The sequence below is a fragment of the Phacochoerus africanus genome, chromosome 1 (genome assembly GCF_016906955.1).
Source record: "Phacochoerus africanus isolate WHEZ1 chromosome 1, ROS_Pafr_v1, whole genome shotgun sequence".
In the NCBI taxonomy this organism is placed as follows: Eukaryota; Metazoa; Chordata; class Mammalia; order Artiodactyla; family Suidae; genus Phacochoerus; species Phacochoerus africanus.
Window position 1 is genome coordinate 179,467,324 of NC_062544.1, and position 16,075 is coordinate 179,483,398.

Sequence of the window (16,075 nt, forward strand, 5' to 3'; positions counted from 1 at the left end):
TTCTTTTAGTGAGGTTGAGATATTTTAATAAATATTCAACTTAGAACATTACACTTAAAATTTTTAATCTTTGTAGATTTATAGTATTGCAGTTCCACTGTCAAAATGACAGATACTGATACATATTTTAAGGTAATATTATATGATTATTTTTCAGTGCACCATATCAATCAGTGCCCTGACAGGCCATAAAATGTTGCAGCCCATAAAGATCCAGTAAATACTCAATTTTCAAGGTACCGCAGAAGAGCTATAAATTAAATTGATTACATAACCGTAAAATAATTAGTCCTGTATTTCCAGACAACTTTGTTTGAGGAGTTCTCTGCCACAGATCACTATTTGAAAAGGAACTGGTGCCAATTAAGTCTATCTGGTTCCACACACTGTGCTTGAGGTTTTGCTTTTTTACTTTATGTCCCAATATCTCCCCTCTTATCCTACTTCTTCAGAATAAGTTTATTTGCTCTTCTGGCTTCAACTATCTCATATATGTGGATAGCTTATTTTTGTTCTTATCTTTTTTTTTTTTAATTTTACCGAAGCATAGTTGATTTACAAGGTCGTGATCATTTCTACTATACAACAAATTAACTCACTCATACGTATACACATATCTTCTAAATTTATCTCTCTGACTAGACATCTCTTTCACTAGGTAGATCCATATGCTGCAAAGTCCACTGGGCCTTTGGATGGGACCTCCCCTTATATGCAGATCCTAAGACAAAGGTTTGAGTGTGAATAGTTAATTTGGGAGGGTTCAATTTAGGGACTCCAGCAGGGGAGTGTGGAAGTGATACAAGAATCCAGGGTTTGTCATGAGGCAGAATATCACTGATAGGCAACTGGGGTTCAGTCCCAGTGAGGAACTCTGGGAGATGGCATAGAAGGCACCTGAGATTTACCCTGCCCGGAGGGATGAGCGAGCCAGGGTGGGTATCCTCCAGTTCTTCTATCATTGTGTGAAGGCTGCTTCAGGGAGTCACTCCCCATCACATTGTCTCGGATGCCCATGCACAAGGGGGTGTGAGCAGTGCACCACCATGTATGGGACTGCCCCTTCCACAGAATGTCACATAGATCCAGCAAGCTCTGTGTATCTAAACCTGGCTCCCCAAACTTGTATTTTCTCCACACCCTGAGGAATGTACTGCAGTTTACTCCCCCATCCAGACAGGAACCAAAATCCCTCCGGCCTTCTGAGGGACCGCGCGTCTTATCAATTTTACCTCCTCAGTAGATCCTGACTCTCTCCGCTTTTTTTCTCTCAGCACTGGCCCTGTATTACTTTAGACCCCCGTTATTTTCCCCACACGTTCCCCTCTGCTGGTCATATCCTACCAGCCTTCCTCCTTCTAGAGCAAGAGTTCCAAAAGTAGAGCTGTCCACATCCCTTCTCTGCTTATTAAAATTATTAATGACTGTCTGGGGAGAAGTGTAAGGTCCCTGGCACTGCTTGTAAGGCCCTTCATAATATCGCTACTCTCATCCCATGTCATGTCCTTACCTCAGCACACATCCAGGCCACACTGAGCTGCTTCAACCTTAGGCACAGCACAGGCTCTGCCAGGGCCGGCTCATCAAGAGGCGTCCCCTCGTGAGGGCTCCTTGTCCTGGCTCTTCACCTGACAGGGTTGCACCTGCTCACATCCCTTCACAGTCCACTGTTGCCAGCTGCTTAGTTGTCCATCTCCTTACTCAGTGCCCCAAGGGCAGAGGCCCTTTAATAGTCTCCATCTCTGGAACCTAGCACAGTGTCTGCTCATGGGTGCTCAGTAAATATTTGTTGAATTAATTTGCCAAAAGTGTTTTCTTTACTCCTCAAAGCAGTCCTATAAGATTGTATTATTATCTTGACTTTACAGATGAGAATATTGTGGTCAAGTAGGTTAAACACCTTGCTCAAGACCAACAGAGCTAATAAATGGTCAAATCAGGATTTGAAGTCAAATCAACCTCCAGAGTTGATATTCTTTCCATTAAATAGCATTAATTTTTATCATAGTAAAGCATTACACATTTCCTCTATTTCATATTTTATGAATTTAAAGAAAATAACCTGAATTAAATTTTTTTCCAGAAATGTATGTGTTCACGGTTAATTTCCAGAAAGAAAATATTCAGCCATCAGCAATACAAGACCTGCAAGGTTTGATGTGGAGCTTGCTGAGAGTATCCTGCAACTTTGTAGTGGAACTTTAATGTGTGGGGTGAGATCATGGAAATGAATATCCATGGTCAGACTGTGATGCTTCTGAGCTTGTGAAATTTAAATAAACATCAGTCAGTTTGACAGTCAAGAGGATATATGTGAGGGCCTGGGGGGTGGACAGGGTGAGGAGATTTGAAAATATAAGCAGTAAATTTTCACACATCACTGATTGTGGAAGTGAAATGATTATCCATCAATTACAAAGCAGTTAAATGGATCTGCTTCTGGGTTTTTACTGCACTATTTATGTATCCAAGTATCCTGCATGAGCTACTTATGCACCACAGTCCATGCTTGACACTTAGCATCAGTTTCAGTGTATGTTGGAAATACAGCATGGTCACTGGATTTAGAAATAAATAAACAACAAAAGAGGAATGGTACTGAAGAATGCTACTTTTGCAATGAAGCGTGTACCTTTGAAATTATAAGAAAAATAATTTCCAAAGATAAAATTAGGTTGGCCTTACAGGAGTATTTTATGTTTATGTTGTGAAATGTAAAATACAAATCTACTTATTAAAGTTGTTAAATCATACATAAATCCAAAAATTGCAAAAGTATGTTTTATGTCCATTTAGGCTCTGGGTTACTTGGATCCCTGGTGCAAAATATAAGATTTAGAAAATTCAAACATTTATGAAAATTTAAGAGAAGAAGTAAATGAGAAAACAAATGTAAGGCAATTAATATAGTACATGGAATATATAATCAAATGTTTGCTACAATTATCACTAGTATTACTGTAAGAAAATACAATTACTGAATGAGATTTTATTCTTCTGTGATTCTGATATTGATCAATGTCCAGCTATTAGAAGTCACACACACACACACACACACACACACACACACACTGTTTCTGAAACTGGAATTAAATTCATGATTTATCAAATTACCACAATTCATCCTCAAAGAACATAGTAGGCACAATGAAAAATAGAAGATATGGAAGACTATTATGCATATGGACCTTACACAATCTACTTTGAAGGTATTTGCTTGAATTCAACCTTTAGGTTGAACTTTTATATTAGTCTGATATCACCAAAATGCAATAGGATCGCTTTTCCATCAACTCTATTTAAAAAATTATTATGTTAGAGACTGAAAGTACTAATATTCATGGGATTTCGCAGGTAAACATTAAAATTTGGGAGGTGACTAACAGATCTTTAGTCCTGATAGGCTGGTCTTATGGCCCAAATTCTTACTTCTGAATCCCCAGAATGAATGATAACCTTCAAGCAAAAAAAAAAAAAAAGATAAAATTAATAAAAAAGAAAACAAGTATTAAAAATATATCCCTTAGTTTTGAAGCTCAATAGCTTACTCGAATATATTACTGAAGATCATGTTCTGTTGATAAAAAATAAAACAGGTTTATGTACCCCCATAAACTTGTAAAACTGCAGGAGATTATATCATTCAAGAATCAGCTTCATCATGTGGAAATATTGCTTGATAATATCTTCTCACTCTAAGTTGGCCTTCCAGATCATCTGAAAGTGTATGAAGAAGGTGTAGGTAAGACCGTCTAAGCAGTTGATTTTGCATATCATCCAGGGGAGAGGCAAGTGAGGATGATATATAAAGATTATTGATTTAAAAGAGGCAGCTGTATATTGAGTTTGATATGGGCACCTCTTAGGCCTTTAGCCATGTCCCAGAACCAGTACTGACAAATCCTCCTCTGTCTGTTCCTACTTTTATTTTTTAGAGCTGAGTTTCTGGGTTTTTTTAATTAGATGCAGTAATTATATATTAGTAGATACTTCTGTGAGTTTTAACTCATGCATAGATTCAGGTGCCCATTGTCACAATGAGTATACAGAATTACCCCATCACCCTCCCCCAAACTCCCTCATCCTGTCTCTTTTTACTTTTCTACAACCCCTAACCCCAGGTGACCACTGATCTCTACTCCATCCTTATGTCTTCTCTGGAATGCCATATACATGGAATTATTCAATGTGTAACCTTTTGAGACTGACTTCTTTTACTTAGCATACTGCTTTTGAGAGTCATTCATGCTATTGTATCAATAGTTTTTTCCCTTATATTGCTGAAAGGTATTCCATTATATGGATATACCTTCATTTGTTTATCCACTCTCCCATTGACAGACATGTGGGTTATTTCCAGTTTTTTCACTACTATGTCTAATGCTACTATAAACATTTATGTATGGGTGTTCTTGCTGTTTTTATTTTTAAGGTAATTTTTTTATTTCCTTTGGGCAGATAACTAAGGTTAGGATTGCTGAGACAAGTTCACAAGATTTGTAAGAATCTTCCAAAGCACTTTCGAGAGTGTCTATACCATTTTGCATTCCACCAGCATTGTATGAGAAATCCAGCTCCTCCACATCCTTGTCAGCACTTGGCATGGTCAGTCTTTTTTATTTTAGCCATTCTAATAACTTCTTTGTCTTCTAATCATCAGGTTTTTAGTCTCTGTACTATCAGGGACCACCAGTTGTATCCCAAATTGTTCTGGCAAGAAACCTTGGGACAAATTCTACAATCTAACACAGTGGCCTCATTTCATTCCAAAAGTGTATTGTGGCATGAGATACTTTTAAATATGTTATGAAGTCATCTCAAATCTATAACAACTAGAATGCTTTCTCATTGTTAGTAATTACATGTATACTGTAATTAGGTTAATGAACATTCATTTTTGTTTACATTGGGCCTAGCTTAAATACTTAAATTAAAAATTTTCAAAAAAATACTCAACAAATTTTACATATCCTTTGTTTTTGTTTTTAATTATTTTTTTTTGTCTTTTTGCTATTTCTTGGGCCACTCCCACGGCATATGGAGCTTCCCAGGCTAGGGGTCGAATCGGAGCTGTAGCCACCGGCCTACGCCAGAGCCACAGCAACGCGGGATCCGAGCCGCATCTGCGACCTACACCACAGCTCACGGCAACGCTGGATCGTTAACCCACTGAGCAAGGGCAGGGACCGAACCCGCAACCTCATGGTTCCTAGTCGGATTCGTTAACCACTGCGCCACGACGGGAACTCCTACATATCCTTTGTTTTTATCATCATTATCATTTGAGTGAAGCAGAAGCTTCCTTGCTTCCCCTCTAGAAACCTGCTTTCAACAAATATTTGTTGAGATCCCTCTTTGTGCCAGGAAATTTTCTAGGTGTTGGGGTACAGTGGTGAACAAAAAAGGACACAGATACTTGCCTTTACAATGCTAAAATTTTTACAGCAGGTCAGGTAATAGAAAATAAATGGTTGAAATATGTAATATTTTAAAACAATGAAAGCATTTGCAAGCTGAAATAGAGGATAGGGAGAGCTTCAATGAGAAAATGATGATTGAGTCAAAATTTGGATGAGGTGAGAGCAAACCCTGCAGATACCTCTGTAACCAGTGTTCCAGGCAGGGGAAGCAAGGATACGAGCTTTGAGGCGGGAACATACAAGGCAAGATCAAAGAACAGCCAAAAGCCTGGGTGGCTGGTGGAGAGAGTGAGCAAGAAGATGGTACCAGATGATGTCAGAGGGGTAATATAATAGTGGACCAAATTATGTGGGACTTTGCAAACCACTATAATGACTTTTGTTTTTACTCAAGATAGAAACCCATTGGAAGGTTTTGAACAGAGAAGTGGTGTGAATATAGAATATAGATTTTTGTGTAGAATGTGGACCTGGGGCCAAGAGTGGAACAAGAAAGGTCAGTTGAGATGTCATTGAAGTCATCCAGGCTAGAAATGGTGGTGGCTTGGATCTGGGTGTCACCCAATGGCAACATGAATCCAAACAAGCTGAAGGAATACCTTTTATATGAGCATCTTAATAATATATTGGATGCTATTGCTATTTTTAAGGTAAAGAAAACTCATTTTTAACATGCTGGCCTATTACCAATGTTTGGGTTTCATCAAATATGGAAGGCTGTGCTTGAAGAAGCTATGTAATGCATATTGAAATTATAAGCAAAAGAAGCTATAGCTACACCAATCATAGGACCTTGAATCCTTGTACTCTGGAAAATGCTGAATTTATTCTTTATAGCTGAAGTGTAATGCCTCAGTCACATGACACAATTCATCCCCTGCACTGAAGACATTTCTACTAACATTTTGCAGCTGATTATGGAGATATTGGCAGGTTCCATGGCTGTTCACAGGCAGCCAGCTGAGACAGTCAAATGAAGCTCACTCAAAGTTTTCATCTCTTCTGTACATGCCTTTTACATCAAAGGCTTATTGTATTATGAACCCCTTTCAGTAACTACAAAGGTCTCTGACATATTCAAACTGATGAAAACTGTCTTTGCCAAATAAAATGTGATTAGAAAGAAAACTTGGCATTTTTTTAACTCAGGAGGCATCACTGTAATGTTAGATCACATGTCTTTTTTGGATATTTTTTGGGGAAAAAAACACCTCCTGGTTTCCACATCAATAAGAACTCGTGTTAGTATCTGCTGACAGGCTTGAAGGAAATCTTGTCCAAGGTCACAAGCATCTCCACCTTCTTCAGAGCCCTTTTTCCAAGAAGTTTCATCATGAAGTGAGAACAGAATATAAAGTTGTTTTCCATGCATAGATATTCTCTGGCTTTCTACTAAACATCTTGAAACAACAGCAGTTTCATTTATCTCAGATAAGAACAAAGTCCTCTTTGGTTAACAGTTTGATAAAGAAGTATGCATTCATATGTTGATTTACTTAATGGATGTTTTAAACCCATAATATTCAACTGGGGATCCGTAAAGATTTTCCAAGGAGTATGAGGATATGAATGGATTTTAATGGACAAAAATGTCCAGAATCCTAACTTTCTATTAAAATTTCTCTAAAACTGAACTACATGAGAATGTATTTCAGATTATTTCTCTTTTCCCACTTTCTCTTTTATAACTGCCTTTTTTTCCCCTTAAAAAAAGAAAATATACCTCATCCACTCAAATTTAATATACTACGTTGCCTAGGGTATTAACATGTCCAAGGCATAAAATACTAACACTGATTTTGAGAAAGGGACTAATTCTAATGACTAGATAATAAATCATTTTGCAAAGTCAGATAGTTTCTTTGTTTTTAATGAAATTGAAGAAGGATCTAATAGTTGAGAGATAATTAAATATAATGTCAATGAAAGGCACTGATTTTAAGAATATAACAGAAGGAGTTCAGAGACTTGAGAAAAATTTCTAGAACTTATTTTTTTTAATCTATTTTCATTTCTCTGTTCACATAAATAAGCCTTCTCAGGCTTACATCTATAAAAATTATAAATAGAAATAGAATTGATGCAAAACCCTCTCATTCTATTGGGAAGTAATGCTCATTCAAAGATAGATGAGGTAATAGAAAAATGGTTTGATTTTTCTCAATAAATGATGCAATTCCAATAAAAATAATTTTACCTTTGATAATTATATATCAAAATTTGTAATATATTTATATTTTAATAAATTATGTACTACTAATAATTATAATGATTAAAACTAGAATAAATTTTAAAAGTTTAAAGCCTTACAGCCATAGGAAATAAATTTTTTAAAATGCATTCGTATTTTATTCTAAGAAATAAGATTGAGTAATCAGGAAAAAGACTTTTAAGCACAAAAGTTACATTAAATTTAGATAAAGTTCTCTGGGTGAAATAAAATGTAAAATTCCTCATCTGCTCACTCACGTGTCCTCCTTTTCTTATAGATCTTTTAGCATTTTTATCATAATTATTTCACCTCCAACCCTGAAAATTCCAACCTCTGGGGCACCTCTCAATCTGTTTTGTTGATTATTTCTTCTCTTCACCGCAAGTCACATTTTCTTGCTTTGTTGTACATGTTATAATCTTTCTGAAGGATTACACTTTATGCTAGGGATCAATATAGACTGAAGAAAATAATATTTATCTCCAAAACGGGGAACAATCATTTTCTGTCAGGCCGTTAGAGTGGGAACTCAGTCAGTTTGAACTGTATTTGAACAGACTTGGAGCTTTTGCCCTGGTGGTTCAACTGGTTCATCACCACTGGCTTCAAATAGTTTGAGGGCATGATCCAGAGTTTCCTTCCAACAAGATCTGATGTAAGAGCATTGGAAGGATTCCAGAAACTTTTCTGTGCCTTGGTGTTCAGCTGCCAGATTTTGAAACTGTGGTTAATATCTCCTTGCTTATCAACCCTGTTGGTATGGTTTTGGATCACTGAGGAATTTTCTCCACTATCTAGTCCTGCCCCTGCTTTCTGCCCCTATGGAGACTGAACCTTCAGCCTGATTGAACTTTCCTTTGCTTTTGAAGTGCTACTGCCCTGTGATGTAAAGACTAGGAATGCCCTGGAAGAGCTTCTCTGACAAGCTATTAATCTTGGATGCTGAAAGCTTGGAGTACCCCTGATATATTTCCCTCAGCTCTCTTATGTCCCCTGTCACTTCTCCCTCACCTTCTGAATGTGAAGAGTCCCTATGAACCTCAGTGAGAAATATTTCTCAGCTTTCCTTCTCTGAGCCCCTTGCTTTGGGCATCTTACCTCTACACCAATAAAGACCTGTAAAAGTTGGTAGGTAGGTACATATTTACAGAGTTGATTGGAATTTCTAGGCATATAATCCATTATGTCATCACCCATATGGCTGCTCAGTATTTGTTTAATGTTTGGCTGGCTTCAGTTCTTACACCTCCATGGTAGGAGCCATAGATCTCTCCCAAGAAGTGCTTGTAATTTTCTGAAAGTTAGTTTGATTGGGTATCTCTATAGCCTAGCCAACATTTTTGTAGCTTGTTTTATTAGTTTTTGTTTAGTTAAGATTTTCCTTGTAAGGTAAGGGTAATGATTTGTTATGACTTTCCATATCCAAACCAGAAGTCCTGTTCAAATATGTATTAAACTGATGACTGTGGTATTTAGATCCCATTAGTTCCATTCAAAGTGATGTTTCAACTTGATTTTAAAAGATTATACAACAGGCTGAGAATCATATCCTTCAGAACTATTTAAACATTGTGAAGATTTTAGATGTCAACTTTAAAAGTATAAGGGAATACATAGTTTTTAATATTCTTTTGGGAATAGTACATGACTGATCTCAACCATAACAATAAAAGTGGTCTTTTTATTCTCTCTTAATCATTGGAGTTGGGTTGACTGGCCTAGCTTTTTGTTTGTTTGTTTGTTTTTAATGATTTTTAATTTTTTCCATTATAGTTGGTTTACAGTGTTCTGTCAATTTTCTACTGTACACTAAAGTGACCCAGTCATACATATATATACATTCTTTTTCTCACATTATCCTCCATCATGTTCCATCACAAATGGCCTAGCTTTGCTTCAGGCTATGAGTTCTCCAGACTTGGTTCCATTTCTGGAGTGGAACGAGGTCAGAACCTTGCCAGCCTCTGTCTAGCTGGGAATTGAAGATATTCAGAAAAAAACTAGAACACTTTTGAAAAAAAGATCTTAAAATCAGCCACTTATTAATTATATAATTTTCATCTGAAAGATATATAATTTCCAAACATTCCAAATATAGATAAAGCTAAATTTCATTTCCAACCCAAATGTAATACATTTTAGCATTTAGAATTGCTCCTGAAATTTTTTTTTTAATTATTACAATAAATTTTTCTTTACCAAGTCAGGGTTTAAAAGTCTGCTCCCAAAATTCCTCTTATGGATTAAGGATTTGGTTATTGCACCCAGCTGTGGTTCAGATTTGATTTCTGGCCCTGGAATTTCCATATGCCACAGGTTTGGCCAAAAAATAAAAAGAAAAAAAATAGTCTGCACCCAAATAAACACTATTCAACATATAGTTGAGGAAACATCTCTGCATTTTTTAGTATATCACATATAAATTCAATATTCCTTCTTTTATTGGTCTGTCAATTTCTGCTGTATGGCAAAGTGACCCAGTTATACATTTATATACATTTTTTCCACATTGTCTTCCATCGTGTTCCATCAGAAATACTAGATATGGTTCCCTGTGCTACACAGCAGGATCTCATTACTTATCCAGTCCAAATGCAAAAGTTTACATTTGTTAACCCCAAACTCCCTGTCCATCCCACTGTTTCCCCCTCCCCCTTGGTAACCAAAAGTCTGTTCTCCATGTCCATAAGTTTGTTTCTTTTCTGTAAATAGGTTCATTTGTGCCATATATTAGATTCCAGATATAAGTGATATCATATGGTATTTGTCTTTTTTTGACTTACTTCACTTAGTATGAGAGTCTTTAGTTCCATCCATGTTGCTTCAAATGGCAATATTTTATTCTTTTTTTAAATTTTTTAAAATTTATTTATTATTATTATTTCCCCCAACACACTTTTTTTTTCCCACTGTACAGCATGGGAACCCAGTTATACATACATGTATACATAAATTTTTTTTCTCCCATTGTCATGCTGCATTGTAAGCATCTAGACATAGTTCTCAGTGCTACACAGCAGGATCTCATTGTTAATGCATTATAAAAGCAATAGTTTACATCCATTAACCCCAAGCTCCCAATCCCTCCCACTCCCTCCCCCTCGCCCCAGGTAACCACAAGTCTATTCTCCAAGGACATGATTTTCTTTTCTGTGGAAAGGTTCATTTGTGCCAAATATTAGATTCCAGATATAAGTGATATCATATGGTATTTGTCTTTCTCTTTCTGACTTACTTCACTCAGGATGAAAGCCTCTAGTTCCATCCATGTTGCTGCAAATGGCATTATTTTGTTCTTTTTTATGGCTGAGTAGTATTCCATTGTGTATATATACCACATCTTCCTACTCCAGTCGTCTGTTAATGGACACTTGGGTTGCTTCCAAGTCTTGGCTATTGGGAATAGTGCTGTAATGAACATGCGGGTGCATGTGTCTCTTTTAAGGAAAGCTTTGTCTGAATGTATGCCCAGGAGTGGAATTGCTGGACAATATGGTAGTTCTATGTATAGATTTCTAAGGTACCTCCATACTGTTCTCCATAGCGGCTGTATCAGCTTCCATTCCCCACAACAGTGCAGGAGGGTTCCCTTTTCTCCACAGCCCCTCCAGCACAATTTTGTTCTTTTTTATGGTTGAGTAGTATCTATTGTGTATACATACCACATCTCTTCTTAATCCATTCATCTGTTGATGGACATTTAGGTCGTTTTCATGTCTTGGCTATTGTGAATAGTGCTGCAGTGAACATAGGGGAAAAAATATGGAACCCTTCACATATTTGCATGTCATTCTTGCTCAGGGGCCATGCTAATCTTCTCTGTATCATTCCAATTTTAGTATGTGTGCTGCTGAAGTGAGCACCAATATTCCTTCTTTTAAACCTATGTTTTCATTATATAAAATTCATTTTGTCACTGGATCCAACCAGATTTAAAAGATGATAAAATTGTTTTTTTAATTCAAATTTAAAGAAAACAAAGGTAATCCCTTTTGCATAGGTTGCTGACTTCACTATTTGATAACTAAGAGCAATTTAGCAAGATTAGTTGAATATAAATTTTGGCTATACTGCTTATTTTTTAATGCCTCTTATAGTGTCAATGATTAACTGGTCCACAGAACACTAGGTCATTTTTTTTCCAGTTTCCATCTATTTAATTAAGGCATATAGTTATTTGGACAGAAAGTAGAATGAAGTTTGTTTAATATCAGTCCTTAATATAAGTTAACTATAGAATCATAAGTTATCAGAGAACTAAAAATTGAATGAAATAGTTTTAAATCACCAAATACTTCAGAGGTAGCCAAACAATTAAAATGCTATCAGCTAGAGTACCCATCGTGGCTCAGTGGAAACGAACCCAACAAGTATCCATGAGGATGTACGTTTGATCCCTGGCCCCACTCAGTGGGTTAAGGATCCAGCATTGCCATGAGCTGTGGTGTAGGTCACAGATGTGGCTCAGAGCCTACATTGCTGCGGCTGTGGTGTAGGCCAGCAGCTGCAGCTCCAGTTGGAGCCCTAGCCTTGGAACTTCCATATGCCATACCTGTGGCCCTAAAAAGAAAAAAAAAATACTGTCAGTCAAGTGATAAACGCTAAAGCAAATTCCCTATAACCTGAAGGACCCTGGTTTTCCTGATTACTTTATGTGTCTGTCCAAAATGAATGTGAAAAATAGCCCCAAACTTCATACTTCACAGTAAGTTAGGATGCCCTTCCTCCATGATTAAAAATATTGTAGTTCATAAAGTTGCCAATATGGTAAATCTTGTTATTTTATGACTTTCACTTGATGACTAATAATAGAAAATAGCATTTAGTGAACAGTTTATTCTATGCCAAGCACTATGCCAAGCCCTTTATAAGAATGATCTCATTTAACTATCATAATCCTTATGAAATAGGCACTATTATTATCTTCATCATGGAAACGAGGAAGCTAAGCTTAGTGGAATCAGACAGCTTGTCTAAGACATAACCAGTAAGTACCACAGCAAGAATTTGAACCCAGATCTAATTCCAATGTACCTGACCATCTACTTCCCCAGTGTACTTTATGTGTTTAGTCACATTCTAAGACACCGCGTATCTTAGACACATTCTAAGATACATCTTTTGTTTTAATTAGCTATTTCTGCATTAATGTTATGTTACAAAACACTCCAAAGCTCAATGAGTCCAACAATCAACATCTATTTTTCTTCATCCCAGGAGTATGGGGGAGCCAGGAAGACCCCCTTTTAAACTCTTGGTCAGCTAGACCTGGCTTCAGGTTTAAAAATGGGTCCACATCTACTCCCTATGTCATCATATTCTTGTACCAGCAGATCCCAAAGTCATGTTTGTCTTATGGCAAATCATAGGAGTGGGAAAGTACAGTCTAAACCATATAAGCATGTTTCAAACTTGCTGTATCATGTCTGCTCACAGTTCATCGGCCAAAGGAAATCATAGGGCCAGGTTCCAAGTCAATGGGTCAGAAAAATATGCTATATCCCATGGGAATATGTATTTCCCCCCCAAGAAAGAGACTCTTTCTGACACAAATTCAGTGTGTCACATACTGCTTGTACAATGCCACAGGTAGAATGCTTTCCTTTGTTATTATCAACATTGTTCTGCAAAGTCTATGCACTGGAGGGATGTGTGTGTATGTGTGTGTGTGTGTGTGTATGCATATATATATATATATATATATATATGTATATATATATTTATGTGTGTGTGTGTATCTCAGATGCTATGTGGAATAGAAACAGAAGCATATTTTCAGTTATTAAGGGGAGCTCCTGTTTTTATAGATAAAAATAAATTTTTATACCAATTCTTTTTTTTTTTGCCTTTTTAGGGATGGAACTGTGGCATATGGAAGTTTCCAGGCTAGCGGTCAAATCAGATCTGTGGCTTCTGGCCCACACCACAGCCACAGCAACGCCAGATCCAAGCCACATCTGCGACTTACATCTCAGCTCAAGACAATGCCATATCCTTAACCGTCTGAGTGGGACCAGGGATTGAACCTGCCTGCTCATGGATACTAGTTGAGTTCGTTTCTGCTGAGCCATGATGGTAACTCCCAGTTCTTAATTTTTAAAATAAAAGATCTGCTATTTGGGAAAATAATACTAATAAAGATTAAAAAATATTTTATTTCATTTTATTTTTATTTTTTATTTTTCTTTCTTTTTTTTTTCTTTTTTCTTTTTAGGGCTATACCTACAGCATATGGAAGTTCCCAGACTAGGCATTGAATCAGAACTACAGATGCCAGCCTCCACCATGGCCATAGCAACATGGGATCTTAGCTACATCGGTGACCTACACCACAGCTCATGGCAACATTGGATCCCTAACCCACTGAGCAAGGCCAGGAATCGAACCTGCATCCTCATGGATACTAGTTTGGCTTGTAACCCACTGAGCCACAAGAGAAACTCCCCAAAGTATTTTAAAATAAAGTGGATTATTTAAAAATACACATATATGTAAATAAAAATTAAATTGCAGAGTTCCTGCTGTGGCGCAGTCGGTTCAGAACCTGACTGCAATGGCTCCAGTTGCTGTGGAGTTGCAGGTTTGATCCCCAGCTTAGTGCAGTGGGCTAAAGGATCTGGCATTGAAATAGCATCTGTGTAGTTCACATCTGTGGCTCAGATTCAATCCCTGGCCCAGGAACTTCCATATGCTGCTGGTGTGGCCGTAAAATAAAAAATAAATAAATAAATTATACCTTGGTTTCTAAAATACCATTCTCCAATAAAAGGAATGAAAAAAGAGGTGAAAGAGTAGCTTTACATTGGAGAAGATTGACAAACACTACCTGAACCAGGTGCTCAAGATTAACATCAACAGTGATTAAGGAATGTTGATGAGATGGACTTTATATCTGTGGTCTTCCTACCAAGGTTAGAGTGGTAAAGTGTGAGGTACCACCCATCCTCACTGTAATTTCCAGGTCTCTCCCCTGGCCATCTCTTGTCCCCCATTCCTCATCTGACACCCTTACCTCTCTGGTTACACAAAAGAAATCCACAGTTACTACTTTGTGCTTATCAGAAAAAAAGTGTGGAAAGGAAGGGGTTAAAAGGAGGGCATGGGCAGTGAGGAGGGGTCTTGGAACATCCCAGGGTCACTAATAGGGATCTGGCTAAGAACATTTGACACTTTTCCAAAACTATTGATTATATGAAGTGGAGGCAAGACTCTATTAGTTGCATCAAAAATTAAGGAGTTAAATACCCTTTCAATGTTTTTAAAGCAATGAAACATTCAAGAAAGGATTTGGTTGGATTTTGATAAAGCTGAAATGGCTTCCAGTAGCAATCCACTCTCTCTGTGTTCTATATTTTACTGTTTCTCTTGAGAGAAACCATGACATCCCATTTCTGGTTCACATGTTTTAGAAAAAAATGAAAGCATATTGTCAGTCATGTAATTGATATACAGTGCTTCTTGACATGTCTATTTTTAATTAAAACACATTTTAATTAAAAAAAGGAGAGAGCAATTTTAAGAGAAGCTCTCTGCCAGATGGTGATTCCTAATTTACCTCAAATGTGTTGGGAGCCACATGATTCATTTTTGATTAGCTTGGGTTTGTGCGTTGTAGAGAATAGTAATTTTATATGGAAAATAACCACCCACAGCAACCCTTCTAAGTGGGGTAAGTATGTGTGTGTGCACATGGGCATTGGCATTAGTGGGTATGCCTTACAGCTACTCACCCATGAAATCCAATGGCATGAATGAGATTTTGTGTAAAACTTTCATGCATGCACTAGTGCTTCTGTTAACAAATAAAACTCCTACAATATCAGATTTGGGTTTGCAAATGCAGGCTCACCTTTGAGTACCAAATCTCAGAGCCAAGAAATACTACTGGACGATGTCACTTCCAGTGGTGGTCGGGATTTACAGTGAAGCAAGATGGGAGGAATAATACTGTTTTTTCCCATGGATTCACATCTCACTGGCTCCATCACAAATCTGAATTCCTTACAAACTCTGTGCTCCACAAATGCATATACCTCACATGCTCTCTGTCTATAGACCATAGTGACTATATATAGTGTATATTCTGCAGTAGCTGCTTATGAAATACTATGTACTAGACTGTAGTCACTGTAGTTCCATGTCCACAGACAATAGTGAGAGAAAACAAGGTGACCAGAGGGTAGTAGTTGTTCTGAAGAATCTGTCCCTGGTTAGAGTGTAAAGTGAAACTAAGTGAAGCATTAAAGTGGTAAAGTGAAACACTGAAGCATTCTAAGTCACAATTACAGCATGTAGTTAAGCCAAACTTAAATTATCAAAGTTTAAGCATCATTAAAGAGACTGGCAGTAGTGTTCCCTCAATATGTGACTTGGATGAGCTGCTTAACCTCTCTGAGTCTATTTCCCCAACTATGAAAAAGAAATAATATCTGCCCATTACAGT

At 37.1% G+C, this 16,075-nt stretch overlaps 1 protein-coding gene and 1 non-coding gene across 3 annotated transcripts in view; one reads left to right on the top strand and one right to left on the bottom strand.

Moving 5' to 3' along the window:
- Positions 1-16,075, top strand: part of SCHIP1 (schwannomin interacting protein 1) — a 579,912-nt gene that overhangs the window by 54,039 nt on the left and 509,798 nt on the right. The gene's annotated exons all lie outside the window — the stretch shown is intronic.
- Positions 11,389-11,495, bottom strand: LOC125113803 (U6 spliceosomal RNA). The gene has a single exon (XR_007131606.1). It is a non-coding gene; the product is annotated as a U6 spliceosomal RNA (small nuclear RNA).